Genomic DNA, 27,585 nt, shown 5'->3' with positions numbered 1-27,585 from the left:
AGAGTTGTAATTCTTAGTTCATCTAGCTCTTACAATTTGTAATAGGATTAAGTGTTAAAAAGAGTTAAAATTTTCATAGATTAATACGCCTAACATAGAATACTTTTTGGGATTTGCTTTATTAAGGGACTTGTAAGGCGTTCCTCAAGGGGAAGAACGTGGTGAGAGAAGATAGAGAGATCTTTTAGTTGACTTGAAGTCTATTAATAAAATGCGCTGAATCCTACGGGTTGGAAGAGAACTCATAGGTAGGGAGTAGGTTTTAAAACCGAACCTCGTTAACATATCGTGTGTTATAGTTTAAATTTATTTCCGCACATACGTTATAGTTTTGTTAATCAACCTAAAACTGTTCCAGAAAACAGTTTTGAAAGGTGACCCAAGCTCTTGAGGCAACCTTCAAGACAAAAACTTTAAACGGGCATACTCTCTATTTTAGAAATTTCACCCAAACTCTAACTCTAACTTTAGAATTAACAAACTTGCTTGCTTTGAATGTGGATATACAGAACATCTTGTAAAGAAATGCCCTAAGAAGAAATGGGAATCCTACAAGAAAAACAAGAAGAAACAAGCAATGTTTGCTATATGGAGTGATTCCGAAGGATTATCCAAACCTGAAAGCGAAGATGGTAAAGCTCGCTTATGTCTTATGGCTAATGATGAAAACGATGATGATCTAGATCGAAATCATAAGGAGGTACTTGACTTTCTTAACTCTTGCTTTAAAGATGAATTACTTAAAGCTCTCTTTGACATGTTTCAAATTGAAAAGATCCCAAAAGATGAGAAAAACATTCTAGAAAATAGAATTCGCCACTATGCTTAAGGTTGTGACGACTTAATAAATAAAAATGAATCGCTAAAGGCTGAAGCAGTAAAATTTGAAGAGACTGTCAAAGTCTCAAAAGAATAGAATATCAGCCGGAGGAAAAGGCTCATTGATCTTCAGACTAAAAAATAATCTTGAATCTGAGCTCAAGACTCTGAAACATGAGCTTGAGGAAAGCCTACACTCCTTAGCAAAGCTAAATGAGTCTGAATCTAAATTTACGAAAATGCTTACACGTCAAAAAGGATTCAATGATAAACGTGGTATAGGTTATAATAATGTTACACATAACTACAAGAGTAAAACCACATTTGTTAAGAATGCATACAAACATAGACGCATACCTACTTGCTCCTTTTGTTGCAAAGAGGGACATCTTAAGTTTGCATGTCCCTACAAACGTAAGGAGAATTATATTATTAAGAATTCCTTTCCTTTTGAATTACGTGGGCAGATAAAGCAAATATGGGTTCTCAAAGGGACAAGACCACCTAACATGGTCTACCACGAATATGGTCCCAAATTTGTCACTTGGTTAGCTAAGTAAAGTTGAGAAAGGTTATTTTTTTGTTTTGTAGCAAAAACAAAAGTGGATCTTATATAGTGGATGCTCGAGGCATATGGGTGGTAAAGTTTCTTTATTTTATGAAATTAAAAAAAGATGGAATGGCTCGATCACCCTAGAAGACAAAGGTAAATGCAAAATTTTAGGTGTTGGCAAAGTTGGTAAGAATCCCTCTAAAATTATTGATAATGTCAATTTAGTTGAAGGTCTAAAATTCAATTTGCTAAGTGTTTCTCAACTATGTGATAAAGGTAATCAAGTAATCTTTTGATAAAGAAAAATGTGTTTTTAAAAACCCTAACACCGGAGATACATTTATTACAGCCCTTAGACATGATAATTTTTATGCTTTGATACTAATGAAATTGCAGCTCAAAATTTCAAGTGCTTGAAAGCTATGACAGATGATCCAAAACTATGGCATAGACGTCTTGGTCACATCAACACGCATACCATGCATGCATTAATAAGTAAAGATCTACCTAAGGGACTTCCAGCTCTTGACTATAAACACAGTCCTACTTGTGACGCATGCATTAGAGGAAAACAAGTAAGAAGTTCATTCAAACTGAAGAAAATGGTAAGTACTTAAAGACTGTGTGAACTTTTACACTTTGATCTATGTGGTCCAATGCGTGTACAGAGCATATAAGGTAAATCTTACATTCTAATTACAGTTTATGATTATTTTAGATTTACGTGGGTTGATTTTTTGAAGGTTAAAAGTGAAGCCTTGAAACCGTTCTCAAGACGTTGTAAGGAAATGCAAACTTAGCTAAATCTTCCAATAGACTTGATTAGAAGTGACCATGGGAGAGAGTTTGATCAACTAGGTTTTGACTCCTTTTGTGAAAAATACGGTATAACCCATAACTTTTCAGCTCCTAGGACACCCCGAAAAAACGGCGTGGTTGAAAGGAAAAATCGAACTTTAGAGGAAATGGCTAGGACAATGCTTATAGAGAATGGATTACCCAAATATTATTAGGCCGATGCTGTTAACACAGTAATTTATGTCTTAAATAGGTGCCTCATAAGACCTATACTTAAGAAAACCCCCTAGGATTCATTTAAAGGAAGAAAACCAAACATAGACTATCTTAGACCATTTGGTTGCAAATGTTTTATCCATGATAATGGTAAGGATAATTTAGGTAAATTTGATGCTAGAAGCGATGAAGGAATATTTCTTGGATACTCATTGAATAGTAATGCATATAGAGTTCTAAATAACCGTAAAAGTATGGTTGAGGAAAGTATACATTTAGTATTTGATGAATCTGATAATGGAATATTAAGTGAAGGATTTAAAAGTTAAACCTTAATAAACATTTTGATGATATAAGTAATGACGAATTGGATGCCAATGATATTAGTGAAGTTAAAAGGAAAAACATGCAGGATACCATACAAAGCCTTGATGAGGTTGAAGGAAAACAGGTTGTAAACATTGAAGACTCACAGCCTGATCTTGAGACCCAACCTCAAGACCTGGAAACAGCTCTTGAACGTATTGATTTAGATACACCAATTAGAAACTCCTCAAATGAAGTAGGAACAAGTTCTTTGAATGATTACACACCATCCATATTACGTAGAAGATTTAGAATGTCATCTCAACATCCTCCGGAAAACATCATAAGTGATCCAAACAAAGGTACTCAAACTCGATCCTCTCTTAAAAATTTATGTGCATTTTCTGCTTTTGTTTCTCTTGTAGAACCAAAGAATATTAAAGAAGAAATACAAGAACCTGAGTGGATCATTCCTATGCAAAATGAATTAAATGAATTCGAAAGAAACAAAGTTTGGGATCTAGTTGAAAGTCCACCAGACCGTACTAATATTGGAACTAGATGGGTCTTTTGAAATAAGCTCAATGAGGATGGAGACATTATAAGGAATAAAACAAGGTTGGTAGCTCAAGGTTATAATCAAGAAAAAGGTATAGATTATGATGAGGCTTTCGCTCCAGTTGCAAGGTTAGAATCTATTCGTATTATACTTGCTTTTACTTCATACATGAATATAAAAATATATCAAATGGATTTTAAATGTGCTTTCAGCAATGGCCACTTACAAGAGGAAGTATATGTTAAACAACCACTTGGCTTTAAAAATCCCGATCTACCTAATCATGTGTTTCAACTAAACAAAGCACTGTATGGCTTGAAACAAGCTCTAAGGGCTTGGTATGACAGATTTTGCTCACATTTACTTGAAAATAATTTTCAACGAGGTAAAATTGATAAGACGCTTTTCATTTAGACTAAAGGAAAAGATATTCTTATTGTTCAAGTATATGTTGATGATATATTGTTCCGAGCTACTAATGATTCTTTGTGCAAGGAATTTTCTGAGATTATGTGCAAGGAATTCGAAATGAGCATGATGGGAGACTTAACATTTTTTCTTGGACTACAAATAAAGCAAACGAAAGATGGTATATTTATTTGTCAAAGTAAATATGTTAGAGATTTGGTAAAGAAGTACAATATAGATCAATGCAAAGTTGCTAATACGCCTATAAGTGCAACACTAAGTCTAGATCAAGACATAAATGGTAAGAGTGTTGATCAAAAGACTTATAGAGGTATGATTGGTTCTTGATTGTATTTGCCTGCTAGTCGTCCTAATATTATGTTTAGTGCTTGCTTATGTGCTCGTTTTCAAGCTAACCCAAAAGAATCTCACTTAACAGCAGTTAAGAGAATCTTTAGATATTTGCATGGGACAAAAAACTTCGGTCTATGGAACCCTAGTTGTGGAAATTTTAGTTTGATTGGTTTTTTAGATGCTGATTATGCTGGTTATAAAGTGGATAGAAAAAACACTTCAGGATTGTGTCAATTCCTGGGAAATTCATTGATCTCATGGTAATCTAAAAAGAAAAATTCAATTTCTCTATATACAGCTGAAGCTGAATACATAGCTGCAGGTGCATGTTGTTCTCAAATCTTATGGATTGCACAATAGCTTCGAGATCTTGGAGTTGATCTCAAAGTTATTCCAATTAAATGTGATAATACAAGTGCAATATGTATCAATAAAAATCCAGTACAACATTCACGTACTAAACACATTAAGGTTCATCACCATTTCATACGTGATCATGTTGAAAAAGGTCATATTACTCTATCTTTTATTTCTGCAGAAAATCAATTAGCTGATATATTTACAAAACCTTTAAGTGCTGATCGTTTTGCATATATTCATATGGAACTTGGCATGCGAAATGATGTTGCATGAACTAAGGGGGAGTAAGGGTTCAATAGTATAAGTAAAATGTTACTAAATAAGTATGTATTTAGGGGGAATATTTCATTTTATTTACATGATTTGAATATGGTTGCTTATATGTGTGTTTATATATGTTTTTGAGAATTGAAAATTAAATTTCAATTTCTTAAATTATTTGTTAGAAATAAGTATATAAAAGATGGGATTTATAATTAAATATCTTTAATCAATAAAGGATATTTAATTTTAAACTAATTTGTTTGCTTGAATATTTTTTTGTTATGCAATCCCAACATTTTCATCCCTGTTTACTTTTTGATGAAAGTCATAAAGGGGGAGAAATTATGTAAATTATGTTTATGTTTTGCTTTGCTTGCTTTGCATGCTGCATATTAGTTTTGCTTCGCATATTGTTTTATTGTTTGATTGTTGATTGCTAGATGCTTCTTGCTTCATTCTTCATTGTTCATGTTCAGCTTATGTTTCTGTTTTTATTGTTCATGATCCAGTAGTTTATATTTTTTTTTAAAAAAGGGGAGAAATTTTGAGAAAATTATGCTTGTTGATTTGTTGTTAATTTGCTTGATTCTTTATCTTAATCATTTGCTTGGTTACTTAGTTATTTATTATTTAGATTATTGATGATTATTTGTTTTAAAGAACAAAGTGTATCATAATTACTTGGTTAATGTTTGATGATACGTTTATAGTAACTGATTATTGATTCTTGTTCATGACGTTTGAGAATTATTATGACTTTGATGTTAAAATATTGATATGATGATATGATGCTACAATTTAATATTGATTATTATACCTTTGCCTGTATTGTGATTAGTTATTTTTTTATTTGTGATAATGGTTGTCTTATTAATGATTTAAATATCCATGCATGAAAATTTATTGGTTTATACTATTCTGATTTGAAACAGTTTTCAAAATCTTGAAAACATTCTACTTAATGATATCTTGTTATTCTTATTATGTTTTCCAATTCATGTTCAACTAGTAATATGATTTAGGAAAATATGGTTTTGACTTTCATCAAGGGGGAGATTGAAGACTCAGCTCTATTAAATGATGATAATCCAAAACACATATTAATTAAACAAATAAATTAAGTAATTATATTTAGTTGTTTAAGTCGGTCCAAAATCATATTAAATATAAAGTGAATAATTGTTATATATTTTAAGTCTGAAATATTGAAATATGTTTAAATGACTTAAGTTTATCTTAAGGTTGAATTTATAAGTCTTGAAATAAGTTTAAATGTTTTTAAGATAATTATTTTTAAAATAAGGTTATTTTAGTCATTGTCATTTGAAATATTTTAATAGGTCAAAGTATATTAAAATTAACTTTGACATATTTTAATAGGTTAAAATATATTGAAATTAAGTTTGAATTAAAAATAATGTATGTTTGAATATTTAAATATATTATTACACGTTTTAATTTAAACGTTTGGATATATTGTGGTTTAAATTTAAATTTGAATTTAAAATGTATGCTTAAGATATTTAGATGATTAAATGTTAAAGTATAAGCTTCACACGTTTTTTAATTAAGAGTACATGGTTTATATTTGAAATTAAATAAGTTGTTAAGCTATGCTAATTAAAGGCTTTCCTATAAATAAGATGACAATTTAAATTGATACTAAAAATAAGAAAAGACAATTTAAATTAATGCTCAAAATAGCAATTAATTTTGAATAATTATTTACACGTTGAATTATCTGTTTTTGCTGAGTTTTCAATATCTTGTATGAGTTCTAACTTGGCAGCACAACAATGGTTAATAAAAACAAATTACAGCACACAATGACATAATTATATGAGCTGTCAGTGCAACGTTAGTTTGAGTCAAAGTTCAAGATCTTGAAGACTGGCACAAATTATCCAGATCAACGAAATTGATGGGTGAATCTTTCTTGCGCTTCAAGGATATGTTGAGGCGTGACATATATAAATACAAGGCTTCGTTAAAGAATTAAGATTGCACCTCTTCTTACAAATTTCTCTCTTATGAAAATAAGATCTAGTATTCTCTAAGTGTTCTAAAGAGTTGTAATTCTTAGTTCATCTAGCTCTTACAATTTGTAATAGGATTAAGTGTTAAAAGGAGTTAGAATTTTCATATATTAATACGCCTAACGTACAATACTTTTCAAAGTGTTCATCTTGTAATCTCTATTGTGAGATTTTGGATTTGCTTTTATTAAGGGACTTGTAAGGCGTTCTTCAAGAGGAAGAACGTGGTGAGAGAAGATAGAGAGATCTTCTAATTGTCTTGAAGTCTATTAATAAAAGGCATTGAATCCTACGGTCTGGAAGAGAACCCATAGGCGGGGAGTAGGTTGTTTCGAATCGAACCTCGTTAGCATATCGTGTATTGTTGTTTAAGTTTATTTTCGCACATACATTATAGTTTTGTTAATCGACCTAAAACTGTTCCAAAAAATAGTTTTGAAAGGTTACCCAAGTTCTTGAGCTAACCTTCCAAACCAGATAAAAATTTTAAACGGGCATACTCTCTATGCACCCTCTCTGGAGAGTATTCGACCTCCTATAAACTTTCAAATTCTAACCATTTGTATAAAAAAATATATACCAAATAGTGTTGATCGCCAAGTGTCATGCCAAACGAACCAATTTTGAACTACTTTAAGCGAGTAAGTGCCAAAAAAGTATAAAAAACCTTCAAAACGCAACTTCGCACGTAATTTTATGTATATGGCTATTTTTTTCAATTCTAACCATTTCAATACAATATTATAAACCAAATATTGTGTTGTGTGCCGAGTTTTATGCAAAACAAACCAAGTTTAAATACTTTGATCGAGTATGTGCCAAAAAAGCTTAAAAAACCTTAAAAACGCAATTTAGCACGTAATTTCAAGCATAAGACTAATATTTTCAATTCTAACCATTTCAATACAATAATATATACCAAATAGTATTGTGTGCCAAGTTTAATGCCAAATAAACCAATTTTGAATTTCTTTTAGCGAATAAGTGCAAAAAAACCTTACAAAGGCTTAAAAACGCAACTTGACATGTAATTTCAAGCATATGACTATTTTTATTAATTATAACTATTTCAAAACAATAATATATACCTAGTAGTGTTGTATGCCAAGTTTCATACCAAACAAACCAAGTTTGTACAACTTTAAGCGAGTAGGTGCCAAAAAAGCATAAAAAAAACCTTAAAACGCAACATAGCACGAAATTTCAAGCATATGACTATTGTTTTCAATTCTAACCATTTCAATAGAATAATATATACAAAATAGTGTTGTGTGCTAAGTTTCATGCCAAACAAACCGAGTTTAAATACTTTAATCGAGTATATGCCAAAAACGCTTTAAAAACCTTAAAAACTTAACTCAGCACGTAATTTCAAGCATAAGACTATTATTTTCAATTCTAACAATTTCAATACAATAATATATACCAAATAGTGGTGTGTTCCAAGTTTCATGCCAAACAAACCAAGTTTAAACTACTTTAAGCGAGTAAGTGCCAAAAAAGTTTTAAAAACCTTAAAAACGCAACTTTGCACATAATTTTAAGAATATGACTATCGTTTTCAATTCTAAACATTTCAATACAATAATATATACCAAATAACATAGAATAATATATACAAAATAGTGTTGTATGCTAAATTTCATATCATACAAACCAAGTTTGAACTACTTTAAGAGTGCTAGTGCCTAAAAAGCTTAAAAAACCATAAAAGCGTAACTTATCTCGTAATTTTAAGCATAAAACTAATGTTTTAAATTATAACCATTTCAATACAATAATATATATACCAAATAGTATTGTGCGCCAAATTTCATGCCAAACAAACCAAGTTTGAACTACTTTAAACGAGTAAGTGCCAAAAAAGCATAAAAAGGCAAAAAATGCAACTTTGCACGTAATTTCAAGTATACGACTTCATTTCTAACCACTTCAAAAAAATAACATATTCCAAATAGTGTTGTGTGCCAAGTTTCATGACAAACAAACCAAGTTTGTAATACTTTAAGAAAGTATGTGCCAAAAAAGGTTTAAAAACGTAACTTAGCACGTAATTTCAAGCATAAATCTATTGTTTTCAATTCTAACTATCTGTAGACAACAATATATACCACATAGTGTTGTGTGCTAAATTTTATGCCAAACTCAATGAAGTTTGAACTACTTGAAGCGAGTAAGTGCTAAAAAAGCTTTAAAAACCATAAAAGCGCAACATAGCACGTAATTTCAAGCAGATGACTATTGTTTTAAATTTTAAACATTAAAATACAATAATATATACCAAATAGTGTTGTGTGCCAAGTTTCATGCCAAACAAACCAAATTTGAACTACTTTAAGTGACTAATTACCAAAAAAACTTAAAAAACCTAAAAACCGCAACTTAGCACGTAATTTAAAACATAAGATTATTGTTTTCAATTCTAACCATTTCCTTACAATAATATACACCCAATAATGTTGTGAACCAAGTTTCATGCCAAACAAACCAAGTTTGAACAACTTTAAACGAGTAAGTGCCAAAAAAGCTTTAAAAACCTTAAAAACGCAAAATAGCACGTAATTTCTAACATATGACTATTGTTTTCAATTCTAACCATTATAATACAATAACATATACCAAATAGTGTTGTGTGCTAAGTTTCATGCCAAACAAACCAAATTTGAACTACTTTAAGCGACTAATTGCCAAAAAAAACTTAAAAAAACCTAAAAAACGCAACTTAGCACGTAATTTCAAACATAAGATTATTGTTTTCAATTCTAACCATTTCATTACAATAATATATACCTAATAATATTGTGAGCCAAGTTTCATGCCAAACAAACCAAGTTTGAACTACTTCAAAAGAGTAAGTGCCAAAAAAGCTTTAAAAACCTTAAAACGCAACATAACACGTAACATCTAACATATGACTATTGTTTTCAATTCTAACCATTTCAATACAATAATATATACCAACTAGTGTTGTGTGCCAAGTTTCATGCCAAACAAACAAAAAAAGATTTGAACTACTTTAAGCGAGTAATTGCCAAAAAAAGTATAGAAAACCTTAAAAATACAACATAGCAGGTAATTTGAAGCATATGACTATTGTTTTCAATTCCACCAATTACAATATAATAATATTTACCAAATAGTGTTGTGCGCTAAATTTCATGCCAAACAAACCAAGTTTGAACTGCTTTGACCGAGTAAGGGCCAAAAGAGCTTTAAAAAAATCTTAAAACACAATGTAGCCTGTAATTTAAAGCATATGACTATTGTTTTCAATTTTAACCATTTAAATACATTAATATTTACCAAATAGCATTGTGTGCCAAGTTTCATGCCAAACAAACCAAGTTTGAACTACTTTATGTGATATCTGAAAAAAAAAACCTTAAAAAACCTTTAAAATGCATTTTAGCACGTAATTGCAAGTATATGACTATTCATTTCAATTCTAACCATTTCAATACAATAATATATACCAAATAGTGTTATGTGCCATGTTTCATGCCAAGCAAACCAAGTTTGAACTACTATAAGCGAGTAAGTGCCATAAAAGCTTTAAAAACCTTAAAACCGCAACTTAGCACGTAATTTCAAAAATAAGACTATTGTTTCAATTCTAACAATTTCAATACAATAATATATACCAAATAGTATACTGTGCCAATTTTGATGATAAACAAACCAAGTTTGAACTACTTTAAGAAACTAAGTGCTAAAAAAGCTTTAAAAACCTTTAACACACAACACAACACGTAATTTTAAGCATATGACTATTATTTTCAATTCTACCCATTTCAATTTCTTTGAAAAATAGTGATACTTTCATTAATAAACGTTTCTGTTTTCCACATTTAAACATTTACCATAAAATTTTTTTTCACTGAATCTTGTAGGTGACTTGTTTTTAAAATACAGTGCTAATTGGTTAAATCCCTGCTTCAAATGAACAATTATATTTGGAGTTGTGTAGCAGCTGTAGAGTGTAGACTAATTTCTGATTAATGCTCTAGAGAAATAGTCTAATCACTAGTATTAGTAGTATGTAGGCTACTTTCTGTTTATCTTAACATTAGTAGCTTGTATTCTATGAAGACTCAACTCTCTTAAATGATGATATTTAAAAACACATATTAATTAAATGAATAAATTAAGTGATTACATTTAGTTGTTTAAGTTGGTCTAAAATCATATTGGATATAAATTTAATAACTGATATATATGTTTAATTCCGAATTGTTGGAATATGCTTAAATAACTTAAGCTTATCTTAAGGTTAAATTAATATTTCTTGAAATAAGTTTCAATATCTTGAAAGTGATTATGTTTATAATAAGGTTAGTTTCATAATTATCTTTCAAATATTTTAATAGGTCAAGGTTTATTAAAATTAACTTTGAAATATTTTAATAGGTCAAGGTTTATCAAAATTATCTTTAAATTATTTTAATAGGTTAAATATTGAAATTAAGTTAATTTATACGTTTCTTATTAACGATTGAATACTTTATTTGAATTTAAAATATGTGTTTAAAATAGTAAGATGATTAAATATCCATAGTACAAGCTAAACACGTTTTGTTATTATTAGTACACGTTAATATTTGATTTTAAATTAAGTTGTTAAGCAAATTAAAGAGTTTCCTATAAATAAGGTACTATTTAAATTGATACTAAAAATAGGAAATGACAATTTAAATTAGTGCTAAAAATAGGAATTAATTTTTAATATTATTCTACACGTTGATTTATCTGATTTTTGCTGAGTTTTCAATACCTTCTATGAGTTCTAACGTGGCAGCATAACATTGGTTATTAAAAACGAATTACAGCACACAATGACGAAAATAGATGAGCTATCAATGCAACGTCAGTTTGAGATAAAGCACAAGGTCTTGAGGACTCGCACAGGATTATCCAGATCAACAAAATTAACGGATGAAGTTTTCTTGCTCTTCAAGGATATGTTGAGGCGTAACATATATATATACAAGGCTTCAGTTCAGAATTAAGAATGCACCTCTTCTTACAATTTTCTCTAGATTTAGTATTCTCTAAGTATTCAAAAGAGTTGTAATTCTTAATTCATCTAGCTCTTACAATTTTGAATAGGCTTAAGTGTCAAAAAGAGTAAGATTATTTTCATAGTTTAATATGCCTAACTTAGAATACTTTTCAAAGTGTTCAACTTGTAATCTCTATTGAGAGATTGGGATTTGCTTTTATTAAAGGGACTTGTAAGATGTTTCTTCAAGGGGAAGAACGTGATGAGAGAAGATAGTGAGATCTTCTAGTTTGTCTTAAAGTCTATTAATAAAAGGCGTTGAAATCCTACGAGTTGAAAGAGAACGCATAGGCGGGGAGTAGGTTGTTTAGAACCGAACTTCGTTAACATATTGTGTGTTATTCTTTAAGTTTATTTTCTACACATACGTTATTGTTTTATTACTCGACCTAAAACTGTCCCGGAAAACAGTTTTTGAAGGGTCACTCAATCTCTTGAGATATTCTTCCAGAAAAAAATTTTAAACGCCCATACTCTCTATTCACCCCCCCTAGAGAGTATTCGACCTCCTATCAACTTTCAATTGGTATCAGAGCAGAGATTCACATATAAAGACTAATATCTTGTGATGGATCCGATAGGAGAAGGGTTGTTTCCTTAAGGTTGTTCGTGCTCTAGGCCTCCTTTGTTTTGTGGAACAAATTTCTCTTATTGGAAAACTTTAATGAAGATGTTTGTGATTGATCAAGATATGGAACTTTGGGACATCATAACTAAAGGACCTAAGGTACCCATGAAAAAGGACGCTCAAGGAAATGATGGATTATTCACAAAGTGATTTGGAATCCGTTTCCAAGAACTATAGGGCAATAAATAAATTATGTTGTGCTTTGAATGGTACCGAGTTCAATATAGTTTCTTCATGCGCAAGTGCTAAGGAAATATGGGATAAGTGAGTTGTGAGATATGAAGGAACAAGTCAAGTGAAGGAAACTAAGATCAACATCCTCATGCATCAATACGAAATGTTCAAGATGAAAAAGGATGAGAATATTAATGAAATGTTTACTTGTTTTACATTGATTATTAACAGTTTGAATGCTCTAGGCAAAACTTTTACTTATGCAGAAAAAGTCCAGAAGGTCTTGAGGTGTCTTCCAAGATCTAAACGGGGTCCAAAATTCACCGCCATTGAAGAAGCTCAAGACTTGAGAGTTCTATCACTTGACGATCTATCGGAAAATTCACAACTCACGAACTTACCCTACATGATGATAGAGAAAGTGATGTAACACCTTTAATGAAGAATCTTGCACTAAAGGCAAAGATACATCATGATTCCTCAAGCGATGATGAAGAAAGTGAGGATGAGGAAGTTCCATTTGCCTTGATGACAAAAGGTCTAGAAGGAATCATGAAGATGCGAAAAAGATTTAAGAAATTTAAATCTAGAAACAAAGGTAAGTCTTCAAACTCTAACTATAATTCTAAAACTAAAAAACTTGCTTGCTTTGAATGTGGATCTATAGAACATCTTGTAAAGCAATGCCCTAAGAAGAAAAAGGAATCTTATAACTAACAAACAAGCAACGGTTGCTACATGGAGTGAAGATGGTCAAGCTCACTTATGTCTTATGGCTAATGATGACAAAGATGATGATCTAGATCAAAATCATAAAGAGGTACTTGACTTTCTTAACTCTTGTTCTAAAGACGAATTAGTTAAAGCTCTCTTTGACATGTTCCAAATTGAAAAGATCTTAAAAGATGAGAAAAACATTCTTGACAATAGAATTCGTCACTATGCTGAAGGTTGTGAAAACCTCATAAAGAAAAATGAATCGCTAAAGGCTGAAACAGTAAAATCGGAAAAGACTGTCAACGTCTTGAAAGAACAGAATCAGAGCCAAATAAAACAGCTCATTGATCTTAAGAATGAAAACAATGATCTTGAGTCCAAGCTCAAGACTCTGAGACATGAGTCTGAGAAAAATTTACAAGCATTAACAAAGTTAAATGAATCCGAATCTAAGTTCACAAAAATGCTTACACGTCAAAAAGGATTCAATGATAAACGTGGTATAGTTTATAATAATGTCACACACAACTATAAGAATAAAACCACATTTGTTAAAAGTTCATACAAACATAGACGCACACCTACTTGCTCATATTATTGCAAGGAAGGACATATTAAGTTTGCATGTCCGTACAGACTTCAGGACAATCATATCATTAAGAATTCATTTCCTATAGAATTACGTGGACAGATAAAGCAAATATGGGTTCCAAAAGGGACAAGACCAACTAACATGGTCTACCCTAAATATAATCCCAAATTTGTCACTTGGATAGCCAAGTAAAGTTGAGAAAGGTTATTTTTTTTTGTTTTGTAGGAAACGCAAAAGTGGATCTTAGATAGTGGATGCTCGAGACATATGAGTGGTGAAGTTTCTTTATTTTCTGAAATTAAAGAAAAATGCAATATGGCTCAATCACCCTAGGAGATAAAGGTAAATGCAAAATTTTAGGTGTTTTGCAAAGTTGGTAAAAATCCGTCTAAAACTATTGATAATGTCTATTTGGTTGAAGGTCTAAAATTTAACTTACTAAGTGTGTCTCAACTATGTGATAAAGGTAATCATGTAATCTTTGATAAAGAAAAATGTGTTGTTAAAAACCCTAACACCAAAGATACATTTATTACCGCCCTTAGACATGATAATGTTTATGCTTTGAATACTAACGAAATTGCAGCTCAGAATTTCAAGTGCTTGAAGGCTATAATAGATGATCCAAAACTATGGCATAGACGTCTTGGTCACATCAATACTCATACCATGCATGAGTTGGTAAGTAAGGATCTAGTTAAGGGACTTCCAGCTCTTGATTATAAACACAATCCTACATGTGACGCATGCATTAGAGGAAAACAAGTAAGAAGTTCATTTAAACCGAAGAAAATGGTAAGTACTTCAAGACCGTGTGAACTTTTACATATTGATCTGTGTGGACCAATGCGTGTACGGAGCATAAGAGGTAAATCTTACATTCCAGTTACAGTTGATGATTATTCTAGATTTACGTGGGTTGATTTTTTGAAGGATAAAAGGGAAGCCTTGAAACCGTTCTTAAGACGTTGTAAGGAAATGCAAACTCAGCTAAATCTTCCAATAGTCTCGATTAGAAGTGACCATGGGAGAGAGTTTGATCAACTAGGCTTTGACTACTTTTGTGAAAAATACGGCATAACCCATAACTTTTCAGCTCCTAGGACACCCCACAAAATGCCGTGGTTGAAAGGAAAAATCGAACCTTAGAGAAAATGGCTAGGACAATGCTTATAGAAAATGAATTAGCCAAACATTATTGGGACGAGGCTGTTAACACAACAAATTATATCTTAAACAAGTGCCTCATTAGACCCATACTTAAGAAAACCCCCTATGAGTTATTCAAAGGAAGAAAACCAAACATAGATTATCTTAGACCATTTGTGTAACACCCCGATATTTTTCCGATATATTAAATGATTTACTAGTAATATTATTATTATTATTCTTTTTAGAAGAGTATATTTTTTTTTTATTTTTGTTAGTGGGTTAGATCATGAGATTTCAACTTTTAAGGCAATTAAAACCATTTTAAGCCCAAACCTTTTTTCTAACCTATCTTTAATTTCAAAAAAAAAATAAAAGAGGGAATTTGAAAAGGGGTGGCCGGCCATATGGAGGATTTGGGGAAGATTTATAACTTCCATTATGGTAATTGGATGGTTAAGGCAATTATCATAATTAAATTTCATAATTCCTTAATTGATTTCTTACCTTACATCCTTTCATTTCAAAAACATTTGCAAGAAAAAAAAAAACACTCCCAAATGCTCTCTAATCCTCACGCCTAAATCATCAATTGGTTCATCAATTTGGTGTTTTGTTCTTGTGCAATTGTGAGTAATTCTTAACCTAGTTTTATTTTTAAGTTTTAATTTAAATTTTTATGATTTTTATGTGTGTTATTTTATAATTTATGATTTGTTTATGATTTAAAATTCATGTGTGAAAGTATGATGTATTTTTCTATCTAAATTAATGTATGGTTTTTAGGGTTTTAGATATGTTTATATGTGTGTGAAGGATTTGTTTGATGGATGATTGAAAAGTATATATATATATATATATATATATATATATATATATATATATATATATATATATATATATATATATATATATATATATATATATATATATATATATATATATATATATATATAAAATGGATGCTCATAGAAAAAATGTATGTGGTGCTAGAAAATTATTTTTTATTGATTAATAGAAGGAATTTATAATGTTGGTAGGGAAATATACATGTATATATATGATGTGTATGTGTGTGTACATTTGTGTAAAAAGAATTATTTTTTGAGGAAAAAAAAATTAATAATTAATTAAAATTTATTTTTGTAGATGATCATGAAAATTATGTAAATTTTGTTGTTTAGATTTAATAGGAAATAAAGCATTGAAATTTATATTTTTGTGATAAAAAAAATGAAAATGACAAAATCCCGTAGGTTTTGAAAATGGTGAAAAAAAATGTGGTTTTGGAACATTTTTGGCTTTGAAAATAAGTTAAAAATACTTATACTATGTTATAAATTATGGAAATTGGTACACGGGGGTTTTGACGCCTTCCGAACGCAACGGTGAAGTCGGATTTTCAGTTGTGTGTGGTATTCTAGGTGTGGGTGTAATTGTATATGTGTGTTATGGATGATTTGAGGAAAATGTGTATGTGTGCTTATTTCCCGAATACGATAGAACCTTGTAGGAAGTCGATTCGTGACCGGGAATTGATTAAGACGCTTGTGAGTTGGTTATCTTGCTTAAGTTATGTACACGCAGCGAAGTTCGCATTTAGTCCGATGTATCATATAATAATGGTATACAAAAGTAAAGCATGGATATATATAGTATGAATAATGTTATCTTTCCGAATAAATAATTTTGATACACTGTTTGGTAAGCAGAGGTAGTATGACCTCACTAACCTTAAAAGTGGACATAGTATGATGTCAATTGGTGGAAATGAATTACTCGCGGTATATGGGGGCATTATGAGCCACCGCGGGGGTATGCATACTTAACCATAGGCACCGAAGTAAGGCGAGTGTCTATGGTAGAGACTTGCTTAGGGGTTAGCTCCCCCTAATGTAATGTCTCACTTATGGAGATTGGAGTTGTACCGGCAGTATGGCTGGATAGTACAGCAGTATGGCTGACTAATCTTTATATGAAAATAATTATTCTTTATTAGCATGAACGCAGCGTACTTTTCTGTGAATTGACAGCTATTAAATTAAAACTTTCTCTTGTTGTTATTATTTATTTGGTATGCGACGTTTGCTGACGTGTACTTTTGGTCTTAACGACCCTGCGATGATGTTGTTTCCTATCTGGGCAATGACTAGCAGTAATAAGTTGCAGGTCTGGGGAGTGAGGATTGACCCTTGGAGAAATAAATCATTAGGATATAGAAGTCTTGATAAGAACTTCTAATTAAGTTTAAAGAATATTTGGTTTTATGAGGCGATTTTCGTTCTCAAGTTGTAATAAGTAGATTTAACTTTTCGTTCTTATCCGTTGCTAAGAATTTCTTATATCTAGTAGTTCATAATATGTAACATCTCGGAATAACTCGGGTCGTACGAAAAGAGAAGATGACCTTTTAAAAACGAGACAACTATAATCCGAGTCAAACCGGGATGTTTGAAAACAGTTTAAAACGGTTTTGAAGTTAAGGAAAACGTGCGGATCGAGTTCCATTAGCGTTATTATGAACTACTAGATAATAAGAAATTCTTAGCAGCGGATAAGAACGAAAAGTTAAATCTACTTATTACAACTTGAGAACGAAAATTGCGTCATAAAAACCAAATGTTCTTTAAACTAAATTTTGAAGTTCTTATCAAGACTTCTCTATCCTAGTAATTTATTTCTTCAAGGGACAATCCTCACTCCCCAGACCTGCAACTTAACTTACAGCTAGTCATTGCCCAGATAGGTAAAAACATCATCGCAGGGTCGTTAAGACCAAAAGTACACGTCAGCAAACGTCGCATACCAAATAAATAATAACACAAGAGAAAGTTTTAATTTATCAGCTGACAATTCACAGAACCATATGCTTCGATCATGCTTATTAAGAATAATTATTTTCATGTAAAGGTTAGTCAGCCATACTGCTGTACTATCCAGCCATACTGCCGGTACACTCCAAACTCCATAAGTGAGACAATACATTAGGGGGAGCTAACCCCTAAGCAAGTCTCTACCATAGACACTCGCCTTACTTCGGTGCCTATGGTTAAGTATGCATACCCCCGCGGTGGCTCATAATGCCCTCATAAACCGCGAGTAATTCATTTCCACCAATTGACGTCATACTACGTCCACTTTAAAGTTAGTGAGGTCATACTACCTCTGCTTATCAAAACAATGTATAAAAATTATTGATTCGAAAGATAACATTTTTCGTACTATATATCCATACTTTACTTTTGTATACCATTATTATATGATACATCGGACTAATGCGAACCACGCTGCGTGTACATACCTTAAGCAAGATAACCAACTCACAAGCATCTTAATCAATTCCCGGTCACGAATCGACTTCCTACAAGGTTCAATCGTATTCGGGAAATAAGCACACATACACATTTTCCTCAAATCATCCATAACACACATATACAATCACATCCATACCTAGAATACTACACACAACATGAACATCCATCACATACTATAACATGGTAAATACACAAAACAGGACAGCCTATACAATCTGTCCAGAAGCTCAACTTAAAAATGTCAAATTAAAAATCCGACTTCTTCGTTGCGTCCGGAAGGCGTCAAAACCCCCGGATACCAATTTTCATAATTTATAACATAGTATAAGTATTTTTAACTTAATTTCAAAGCCAAAAATGTTCCTAAAACACATTTTTTTCACCATTTTCAAAACCTACGGGATTTTGTCATTCCATTTTTTTTTATCATAAAAACATAAATATCAATGCTTTATTTCTTATTAAATCTAAACAACAAAATTTACATAAAAATAAATTTTAATGAATTATTATTATTATTTTTTTTTTATAATTCTTTTTACACAATTGTATACACACATACACATCACATATTTACATGTATATATTTTTTTTACCAACATTATAAATTCCTTCTACTAATCAATAAAAATAAATAAATAAATTCCTAACACCACATACATTTTTTTTTTCTATGAACATCCATTTTTATATATATATATATATATATATATATATATATATATATATATTTTCAATCATCCATCAAACAATTTCTTCACACATATGTAAACATATCCAAAACCCTAAAAAATACATACATCAATTTAGATAGAAAATACATCATACTTTCACACATGAATTTTTAAATCATGAACAAATCATAAACTATAAAATAACACACATAAAAATCATAGAAATTTAAATTAAAATTTAAAAATAAAAACTAGATTAAGGATTACTCACAATTGCTCAAGAACAAAACACCAAAATTGATGAATCAATGGAGGATTAGGCGTGGGAATTTGAGGGTTTTGGGAGTGTTTTTCTTACTTGCAAATGGTTTGGAATGAAAAAATGTAAGGAAATTAGGAGATTAAGGAAATAAAGAAATTAAGGAAAATTAAGGCAATACTTATGGAAGGCAATTACTCCTTAATCTTTCCATATCCTTAAGAAGTTACAAATCCCCTAATGTTGCTCCATATGGCCGGCCAAATCCAATCACCTTCCCACTTTTATTTATTTATTTTTTTTTTAAATTATAGATAGATTAGGAAAAAGGTTTGGACTTAAAATGGTTTTAATTACCTTAAAAGTTGAAGTCTCATGATTTAACCTACTAACAAAATAAATAATAAAAAGAAATATATTTTTCTAAAAAGAATAATAATAATAATAATAATAATAATATTACTAGCAAATCATTTAATATATCGGAAAAATATTGGGGTGTTACAGACTAACTCCCTTAAAAAGGTTTTGACCCAAAACCTCAACGTACAAACACAAACACACAACAATCAAACACAAAACACACAACAATCAAACACAAAACACACAACAATCACACACATAAAAACGACAAAACAAGCACACAACAAAAGAAATAGATCAAAATAAACCTCAAAGCGCGCAAAATTCTACCGCTTCCTACCCCACTTAAAAATTTACGTCCTCGTAACTTACTAACCTGAGGAAAAAGATACGGATACTTCTCTCGCATTGAAGCTTCTGTTTCCCAAGTTGCCTCTTGTGACCGATGATTTGACCATAGAACCTTAACCATTGCAACATCTTTTCGCCGAGTACTGCGAACCTTTCTATCTAAAATCTGAACAGGTTGCTCTTCATAGGTGAGGCTTTCATCAAGTTTTAACTGGGAGATATGAAAAACGTCATGAACCTTACCCAGCGCATTAGGTAACGCTAACCGGTAAGCTAACCTTCCAATCCGCTCCACAATATCATAGGGGCCAATGAAACGCGGGCTTAACTTCCCACGATCACCATAACGAACCACACCTTTCATCGGAGACACACGGAGTAGAACTTTGTCGCCCACTTTGTACTCATCAGGCCGACATCGGAGATCGACGTACGATTTTTGTCTATCCTGGGCTGCCTTCATTTTATCGCGAATTAACTTTACTTTCTCAGTCATTTGCACAAGCATATTAGGTCCTAAGGTGACAGATTCAGTAAAATCATCCCAACATACAGGACTACGGCACTTACGACCATAAAGTGCTTCAAACGGAGCCATTTGAATTGTTGCCTGATAACTGTTATTATAAGAGAATTCCACTAAATCCAAATGTTCGTCCCATGAACCTTGCCATTCCATGCCTATTGCTCTCAACATGTCTTCTAGTATCTGATTGACACGTTCAGTCTGACCATCCGTCATAGGGTGAAAAGACGTGCTATGAAGAAGAGTGGTTCCCAAAGCCTGCTGTAATGATTTCCAAAAATGTGACAAGTATCGAGTATCACGATCGGAGACAATAGTACGAGGTATTCCGTGATATCGAACAACGTATCTAATATAGGCACGAGCAAGTTGTTCCATATCCCACTTACAGTTCATCGGAATAAACCTTGCAGACTTAGTAAGCCTATCCACAATCACCCAAAGAGTATCATTACCAGCCTTAGTTCGTGGCAACCCTAACACAAAATCCATAGATATGTCATCCCACTTCCATACCGGCACTTCCAGAGGTTGCAGTAACCCAGCTAGTCTTCGATGTTCACTCTTAACCTTTTGACACGTTAAACACTTGGAAACAAAAATCAGCAATATTCTTTTTCATACCAGACCACCAAAACATGCATTTTAAATCTTGATACATCTTATCCCCACCAAGATGAATCGAGTATCTAGAATAATGAGCTTCGTTCAATAATTTTTCCTTTAAGGAGTCACACCCATCCGGCACACACCACCGTCCTTTAAAACGAAGACTACCGCCCTCATTAATTGTAAAACCTTCAGCTTTCCCTTCACTGATCTGCTCCCGAAGTTTAATGAACTTTGGGTCTTCTAGTTGCTTAGCCATAATCTCTTCGAAAAAGGTAGGTTGAATAAACAAGGCACTCAACCTGGCTTCCAATTCCCCTTCTTGGATTATCTCCAAGTTCATTCTCCCAAACTCCTTACACAACTCCTCAGAGGTTATTAACGCTGAGACTCAATGCCTCGATTTTCTGCTCAAAGCATCAGCGACTACATTCGCACGGCCTTCGTGATATGAAATCTCAAAATCATAATCACTGATAAGTTCTAACCAACGTCGTTGGCGCAAATTCAACTCGGATTGAGTGAACAAAAATTGCAAGCTTTTATGATCCGGAAAGACCTTGCATTTGACACCATAAAGATAATGTCGCCAGATTTTCAATGCGAAAACCACAGCCGCTAACTCCAAGTCATGTGTTGGATAATTCACCTCATGAGTCCTTAGTTGACGTGAAGCATACGCCACCACTTTCCTATCTTGCATTAAAACACAACCTAATCCATGTTTGGAAGCGTCACTGTAGACGGAGTATTCCAAACATGGATCAGGTAAGGTCAACACAGGGGCTGTAGTTAACTTCTCCTTCAACAACTGAAATGCCCTCTCGCACTCTTCTGTCCATTCGAACTTCTTTTCCTTCTTCATCAAGGCTGTCAGTGGACGAACGATGCGAGAAAAGTCCTTCACAAAACGACGATAGTATCCTGCTAATCCCAAGAAACTCCGGATATCTGTAACATTTCGAGGTGTAGACCAATCCCGAACAGCTGCTACTTTTGCTGGATCAACGGAAATTCCTTCCTTAGAAACAATGTGACCCAGAAAAGCCACTTGCTCTAACCAAAATTCACACTTCGAAAACTTAGCATACAACTGATTCTCTCGCAGAATCTGCAAGACTATCCTTAAATGCTCTCGATGTTCTTCTTGGTTCTTGGAATATACCAAAATATCATCAATGAACACCACCACACACTTATCGAGGTACGCGTTAAAAACCCGATTCATCAACCCCATAAAAGTTGCAGGTGCGTTGGTCAACCCAAAAGGCATCACGGTAAATTCGAAGTGTTCGTATCTGGTTCTAAAAGCTGATTTACTAATATCCTCCTCCTTGATACGTAACTGATGATACCCGGACCGCAAATCGATCTTGGAAAAGACTCCTGCCCCCTGCAACTGATCAAAAAGATCATCGATCCGTGGTAATGGGTACTTATTCTTAACAGTGACCTTATTAAGTTCTCTGTAATCAATACAGAGACGCATCGTTTCGTCCTTTTTCCTTACAAACAACACTGGGGCTCCCCAAGGCGACACACTGGGTCTTATATAACCCATCTCTAACAACTCCTCCAATTGGACTTTCAATTCTTCCATCTTCTTTGGGGCCATTCGGTAAGGAGCTTTTGAAATTGGCCCTGTCCCAGGGATTAAATCAATCGAGAAATCCACATCCCTTCTTGGCGGCATACCAGGAAGTTCTTCTGGAAAAACATCTCTAAAATCACAGACTACTGGAATGTTCTCAAGCTGCAACTCCCGCTCCCCTACTTTACTTATACTACACAAAAACCACGGTTGCCTTTGCTTGATTAACTTCCTGACCTTCAATGACGATACAATTTTTATCCTCGGTCCCTTAGGAAAACTCCTATATTTAACCTTCTCCCCCCTAGGTCCACTTAAAGTCAATGACTGTTCTTCACAATCTATTATCGCTTTGTATCTACTTAGCCAATCCATCCCAAGTATTACATTTAAATCATCCATTTCTAGAGAAAATAAATTACTTGGAAATTTTACTTTCCCTATCTTAACCGGCACTTCACGGAACAACGTATTACAATGAAAAGTCTCCCCAGAAGAAGTAGAGACTGAAAAAGATGTTTCCTCGGGGTTCTCCAATTCTAAATCCTTAACTCTAGACTTTGAAACAAACGAGCACGATGCACCAGAATCAAAAAGTAATTTAACGGATTTTGTATTAATACAGAACGTACCTATGACCACATCCGACGCCTGTGCTGCCTCCCTCGAGTTAACTGCTGAAAGCCTGCCGTCGTTTTGGGTAGAAGTAGTAACACCTCCTTGATTACCACGTTGGCTTGAAAAGAAATTCTCGTTTCTAGCATTTCCCGGTCGTTGCTGAACACCGGAGTTATTTTCCGAAAACCTAGGGTTTGAGGCACCTCCTAAGTTTCGGCCAAAACTTCCGCCATTGTGATTCCCCCTACCAGCTTCATTACTACTCCGTCCGTTAGTGAGTCTTTGTTGTTGGAAACCTCTATGATTTCCCCCTTGCAACTCTTGTTGTCCTATGCGAGTATAACACTCGTACATTCTATGGCCCGGCTTACCACAGTAAGAACAGTCCACTCACGCACCCCGGCAGTCCCTTCCTGGGTGGTTCTTTTGGCATCTTCTACAGTTGAAGATTCTTTCCTTCCCATTACGATCATACAAAGGCTTCTATATTCTAGCCTCAAATCTCGAATTTCCCCCATTCTTGCTGTTTTGACCAGGATGGAAACCTTTCTCCTGAAAGCCTCCAAACGGTTTGTGCTTCTTAAATTGATTTTGGACTTGATTACTCGCATTCGTATCATTCTGAAACACGGGTTCTTTTCTCTTTTCTCCGCTATGGCCCAACTTCTCTTTTTCCTTCCTGATAACATTTCCAACCTGCGCAGCTCTCTTGTATAGCTGGTCCAACGTATCATATCTATCAGTCTCAATGTGTTTTTTGATCTCATACGATAGACCTAACTCAAAACGCTGTATTTTCTTTCCCTCAGTTGGGACATCCTCAGGGCAAAACTTCAAGTATTCCATAAATTTCTGATAATATTCATCTACCGTTAGGTTTCCCATTTCGAACCTAGCAAACTCATTTGATTTGTCCTTCCTAACATGAGGCGGATAAAATTGGTCCCTTAACGCCCCCTTAAATCCTTCCCAGCTTAAGTCACCGTCGTTTTCGGTTATCAACCTCATCTTACTATGTGTCCACCAATAGTCAGCGTCTTCCACTAGGAAAAACGCGGCTTGGTCAACCATAAGCGCAGCAAGACATCTCACCACACTAAAAAGCTTGTCAAATTCTCTCAGCCAGTTTTCCAACATAGAAGGTTCACCTTTTCCACTATAAGTCGAAGGTTTACTCTGGGCTATTCTCTTACTAATTGACGAAGCCTTTTCCTCCAAGGATTTCGGTCTCGGATTCCTTGCGCCAGCTAGGGCCTTAACTAGGTTTCGAAGCACGCGATCAGAGTTTCCTCTTGGCACGGACCTTTTCAAAAAGGGTGGCATGATGGCAGGTATACTGCATTAGGTTAAACAAGGTATGTAAATACATTTCTACAGCGTTTGAGGTTAAGGAAAAACTCATTCTGTTATTGTTCTAAAATAAACAAGGTAGTAGCCTTAAAGGTAAAAAGGTTGAACAATGAGTCTATAATCAAATCTGTTCATTTTTCCATAACTACAATACTGAATCGATTCTACTTACTAATGTTTAGACTTTTAAAAACAAAATTCAAATTCAAAACAATAATACCGTATAGTTCCAATCTAAAAAGGAAATAATTGGGTATAAATTCCCATATAACCACTGTTCAAATACTACAAAGGTCCGAGATAAACAACCAAATCATTTAACCAACAAAATAGTTCACAATTTATTCTACTAAGGAACTAGACATACGAACTCGTACACATGCATAATCAAATAAAGTAAAAACAATCAGGCAAATAAAGGTGACGCATCCAGACGGTCCCGATCCTCCATGTATTGATCAGGGTCAAAATCAGCATCACCAGAGTCATCGCTAGATGCGCTATCGGAATCAGAAGGGGTTCCTACAGATAAGGAATCACTCATAGTAAGTCGCGCTACGGAATCAGAAAGCTCTACAATTATTGGCTCAGGTGGTTCCTCCTCCCACATCATTATCTCACTTTCTTCCTCACTCATGAGATCCTCTCACCTTACTGGCCAACCCCCTAGAATAATTACTCCGCTATCATTATCACTCAACATTTCATCTCTATCAGCTAGTTCCCCCTCCTGATCAGCATTATATCCATCCCCTAAGTTATCCTCATCAGGCTCTTCTACCACTCCTAAAGAATCCTCCTCCATAAATTCTCCCTGCTCCTCATCAGAATTTTCTTCGAAATCCTCCTCAAATTCTTCTTCTGGGTCCTCATCGGGGTCCTCCTCCGGGTCCTCTTCTGGATCCTCCTCGGGATCCTTCTCGAAATCCAACTCGTCGAAGATTATAAATGACACTGAGTTCGGGTTTACTACTGGAACATCCTCCTCATTACTATCTCTCCTTGCCCCACTAGACTCTGGAACGTCAACTCCGTCCCGACCCTCAGTTTGCACTGCTCTTACCCTTCTGTCAAGCTCTAGGTGAAACTGGTCACTCCTCTCTTTTAGTGCAATCATCTCCTCTTCCATTATTTTTTCATACACTTGTTTAGACCTTTTGTAGATCATTTCCATTCGTCGGGTGTAATCCAAATCACTTTCTTCCTCTTTTCTATCCCAAATTCCCAGAGCCTCTATTTCTGCCCAGACTGGGGCATTAACTAAAGCTCTCCAGGGTTCCTCTCGGGTAATACTTCCCTCCTTGGCTGGTCTTTTTGCTTTATCCATGAAAGAAAGTAATAATCAAACTTCCTGACTCACAAAGAAAGAAAACAAGACAATTAATTTTCTGAGATAAGACAAAGATAGATAATTCAGAGCATCAGAGATATAAACACAGAAATCCTATCATGCACACATCAAAGTTATCCAAGACATCATGCTTGAAGACACCAAGCACAACACATCATATCCCCTTAATGTCTACCCCTTTTCTCTCGTCAAATTTTTTTTTTTTTCTACGTTAGCCTACCGGTACAGATAAATAACACTAAATAAAACTCCCGCTCTGATACCAGTTGTAACATCTCGGAATAACTCGGGTCGTACGAAAAGAGAAGATGACCTTTTAAAAACGAGACAACTATAATCCGAGTCAAACCGGGATGTTTGAAAACAGTTTAAAACGGTTTTGAAGTTAAGGAAAACGTGCGGATCGAGTTCCATTAGCGTTATTATGAACTACTAGATAATAAGAAATTCTTAGCAGCAGATAAGAACGAAAAGTTAAATCTACTTATTACAACTTGAGAATGAAAATTGCGTCATAAAAACAAAATGTTCTTTAAACTAAATTTTGAAGTTCTTATCAAGACTTCTCTATCCTAGTAATTTATTTCTTCAAGGGACAATCCTCACTCCCCAGACCTGCAACTTAACTTACTGCTAGTCATTGCCCAGATAGGTAACAACATCATCGCAGGGTCGTTAAGACCAAAAGTACACGTCAGCAAACGTCGCATACCAAATAAATAATAACACAAGAGAAAGTTTTAATTTATCAGCTGACAATTCACAGAACCTTATGCTTCGATCATTCTTATTAAGAATAATTATTTTCATGTAAAGGTTAGTCAGCCATACTGCTGTACTATCCAGCCATACTGCCGGTACACTCCAAACTCCATAAGTGAGACAATACATTAGGGGGAGCTAACCCCTAAGCAAGTCTCTACCATAGACACTCGCCTTACTTCGGTGCCTATGGTTAAGTATGCATACCCCCGCGGTGGCTCATAATGCCCTCATAAACCGCGAGTAATTCATTTCCACCAATTGACGTCATACTACGTCCACTTTAAAGTTAGTGAGGTCATACTACCTCTGCTTATCAAAACAATGTATAAAAATTATTGATTCGAAAGATAACATTTTTCGTACTATATATCCATACTTTACTTTTGTATACCATTATTATATGATACATCGGACTAATGCGAACCACGCTGCGTGTACATACCTTAAGCAAGATAACCAACTCACAAGCGTCTTAATCAATTCCCGGTCACGAATCGACTTCCTACAAGGTTCAATCGTATTCGGGAAATAAGCACACATACAAATTTTCCTCAAATCATCCATAACACACATATACAATCACATCCATACCTAGAATACTACACACAACATGAACATCCATCACATACTATAACATGGTAAATACACAAAACAGGACAGCCTATACAATCTGTCCAGAAGCTCAACTTAAAAATGTCAAATTAAAAATCCGACTTCTTCGTTGCGTCCGGAAGGCGTCAAAACCCCCGGGTACCAATTTTCATAATTTATAACATAGTATAAGTATTTTTAACTTAATTTCAAAGCCAAAAATGTTCCTAA

This window comes from Amaranthus tricolor, chromosome 8 (assembly GCF_026212465.1).
Source record: "Amaranthus tricolor cultivar Red isolate AtriRed21 chromosome 8, ASM2621246v1, whole genome shotgun sequence".
NCBI classification, from domain to species: domain Eukaryota; kingdom Viridiplantae; phylum Streptophyta; class Magnoliopsida; order Caryophyllales; family Amaranthaceae; genus Amaranthus; species Amaranthus tricolor.
Note: the sequence above shows the minus strand (reverse complement) of the source record.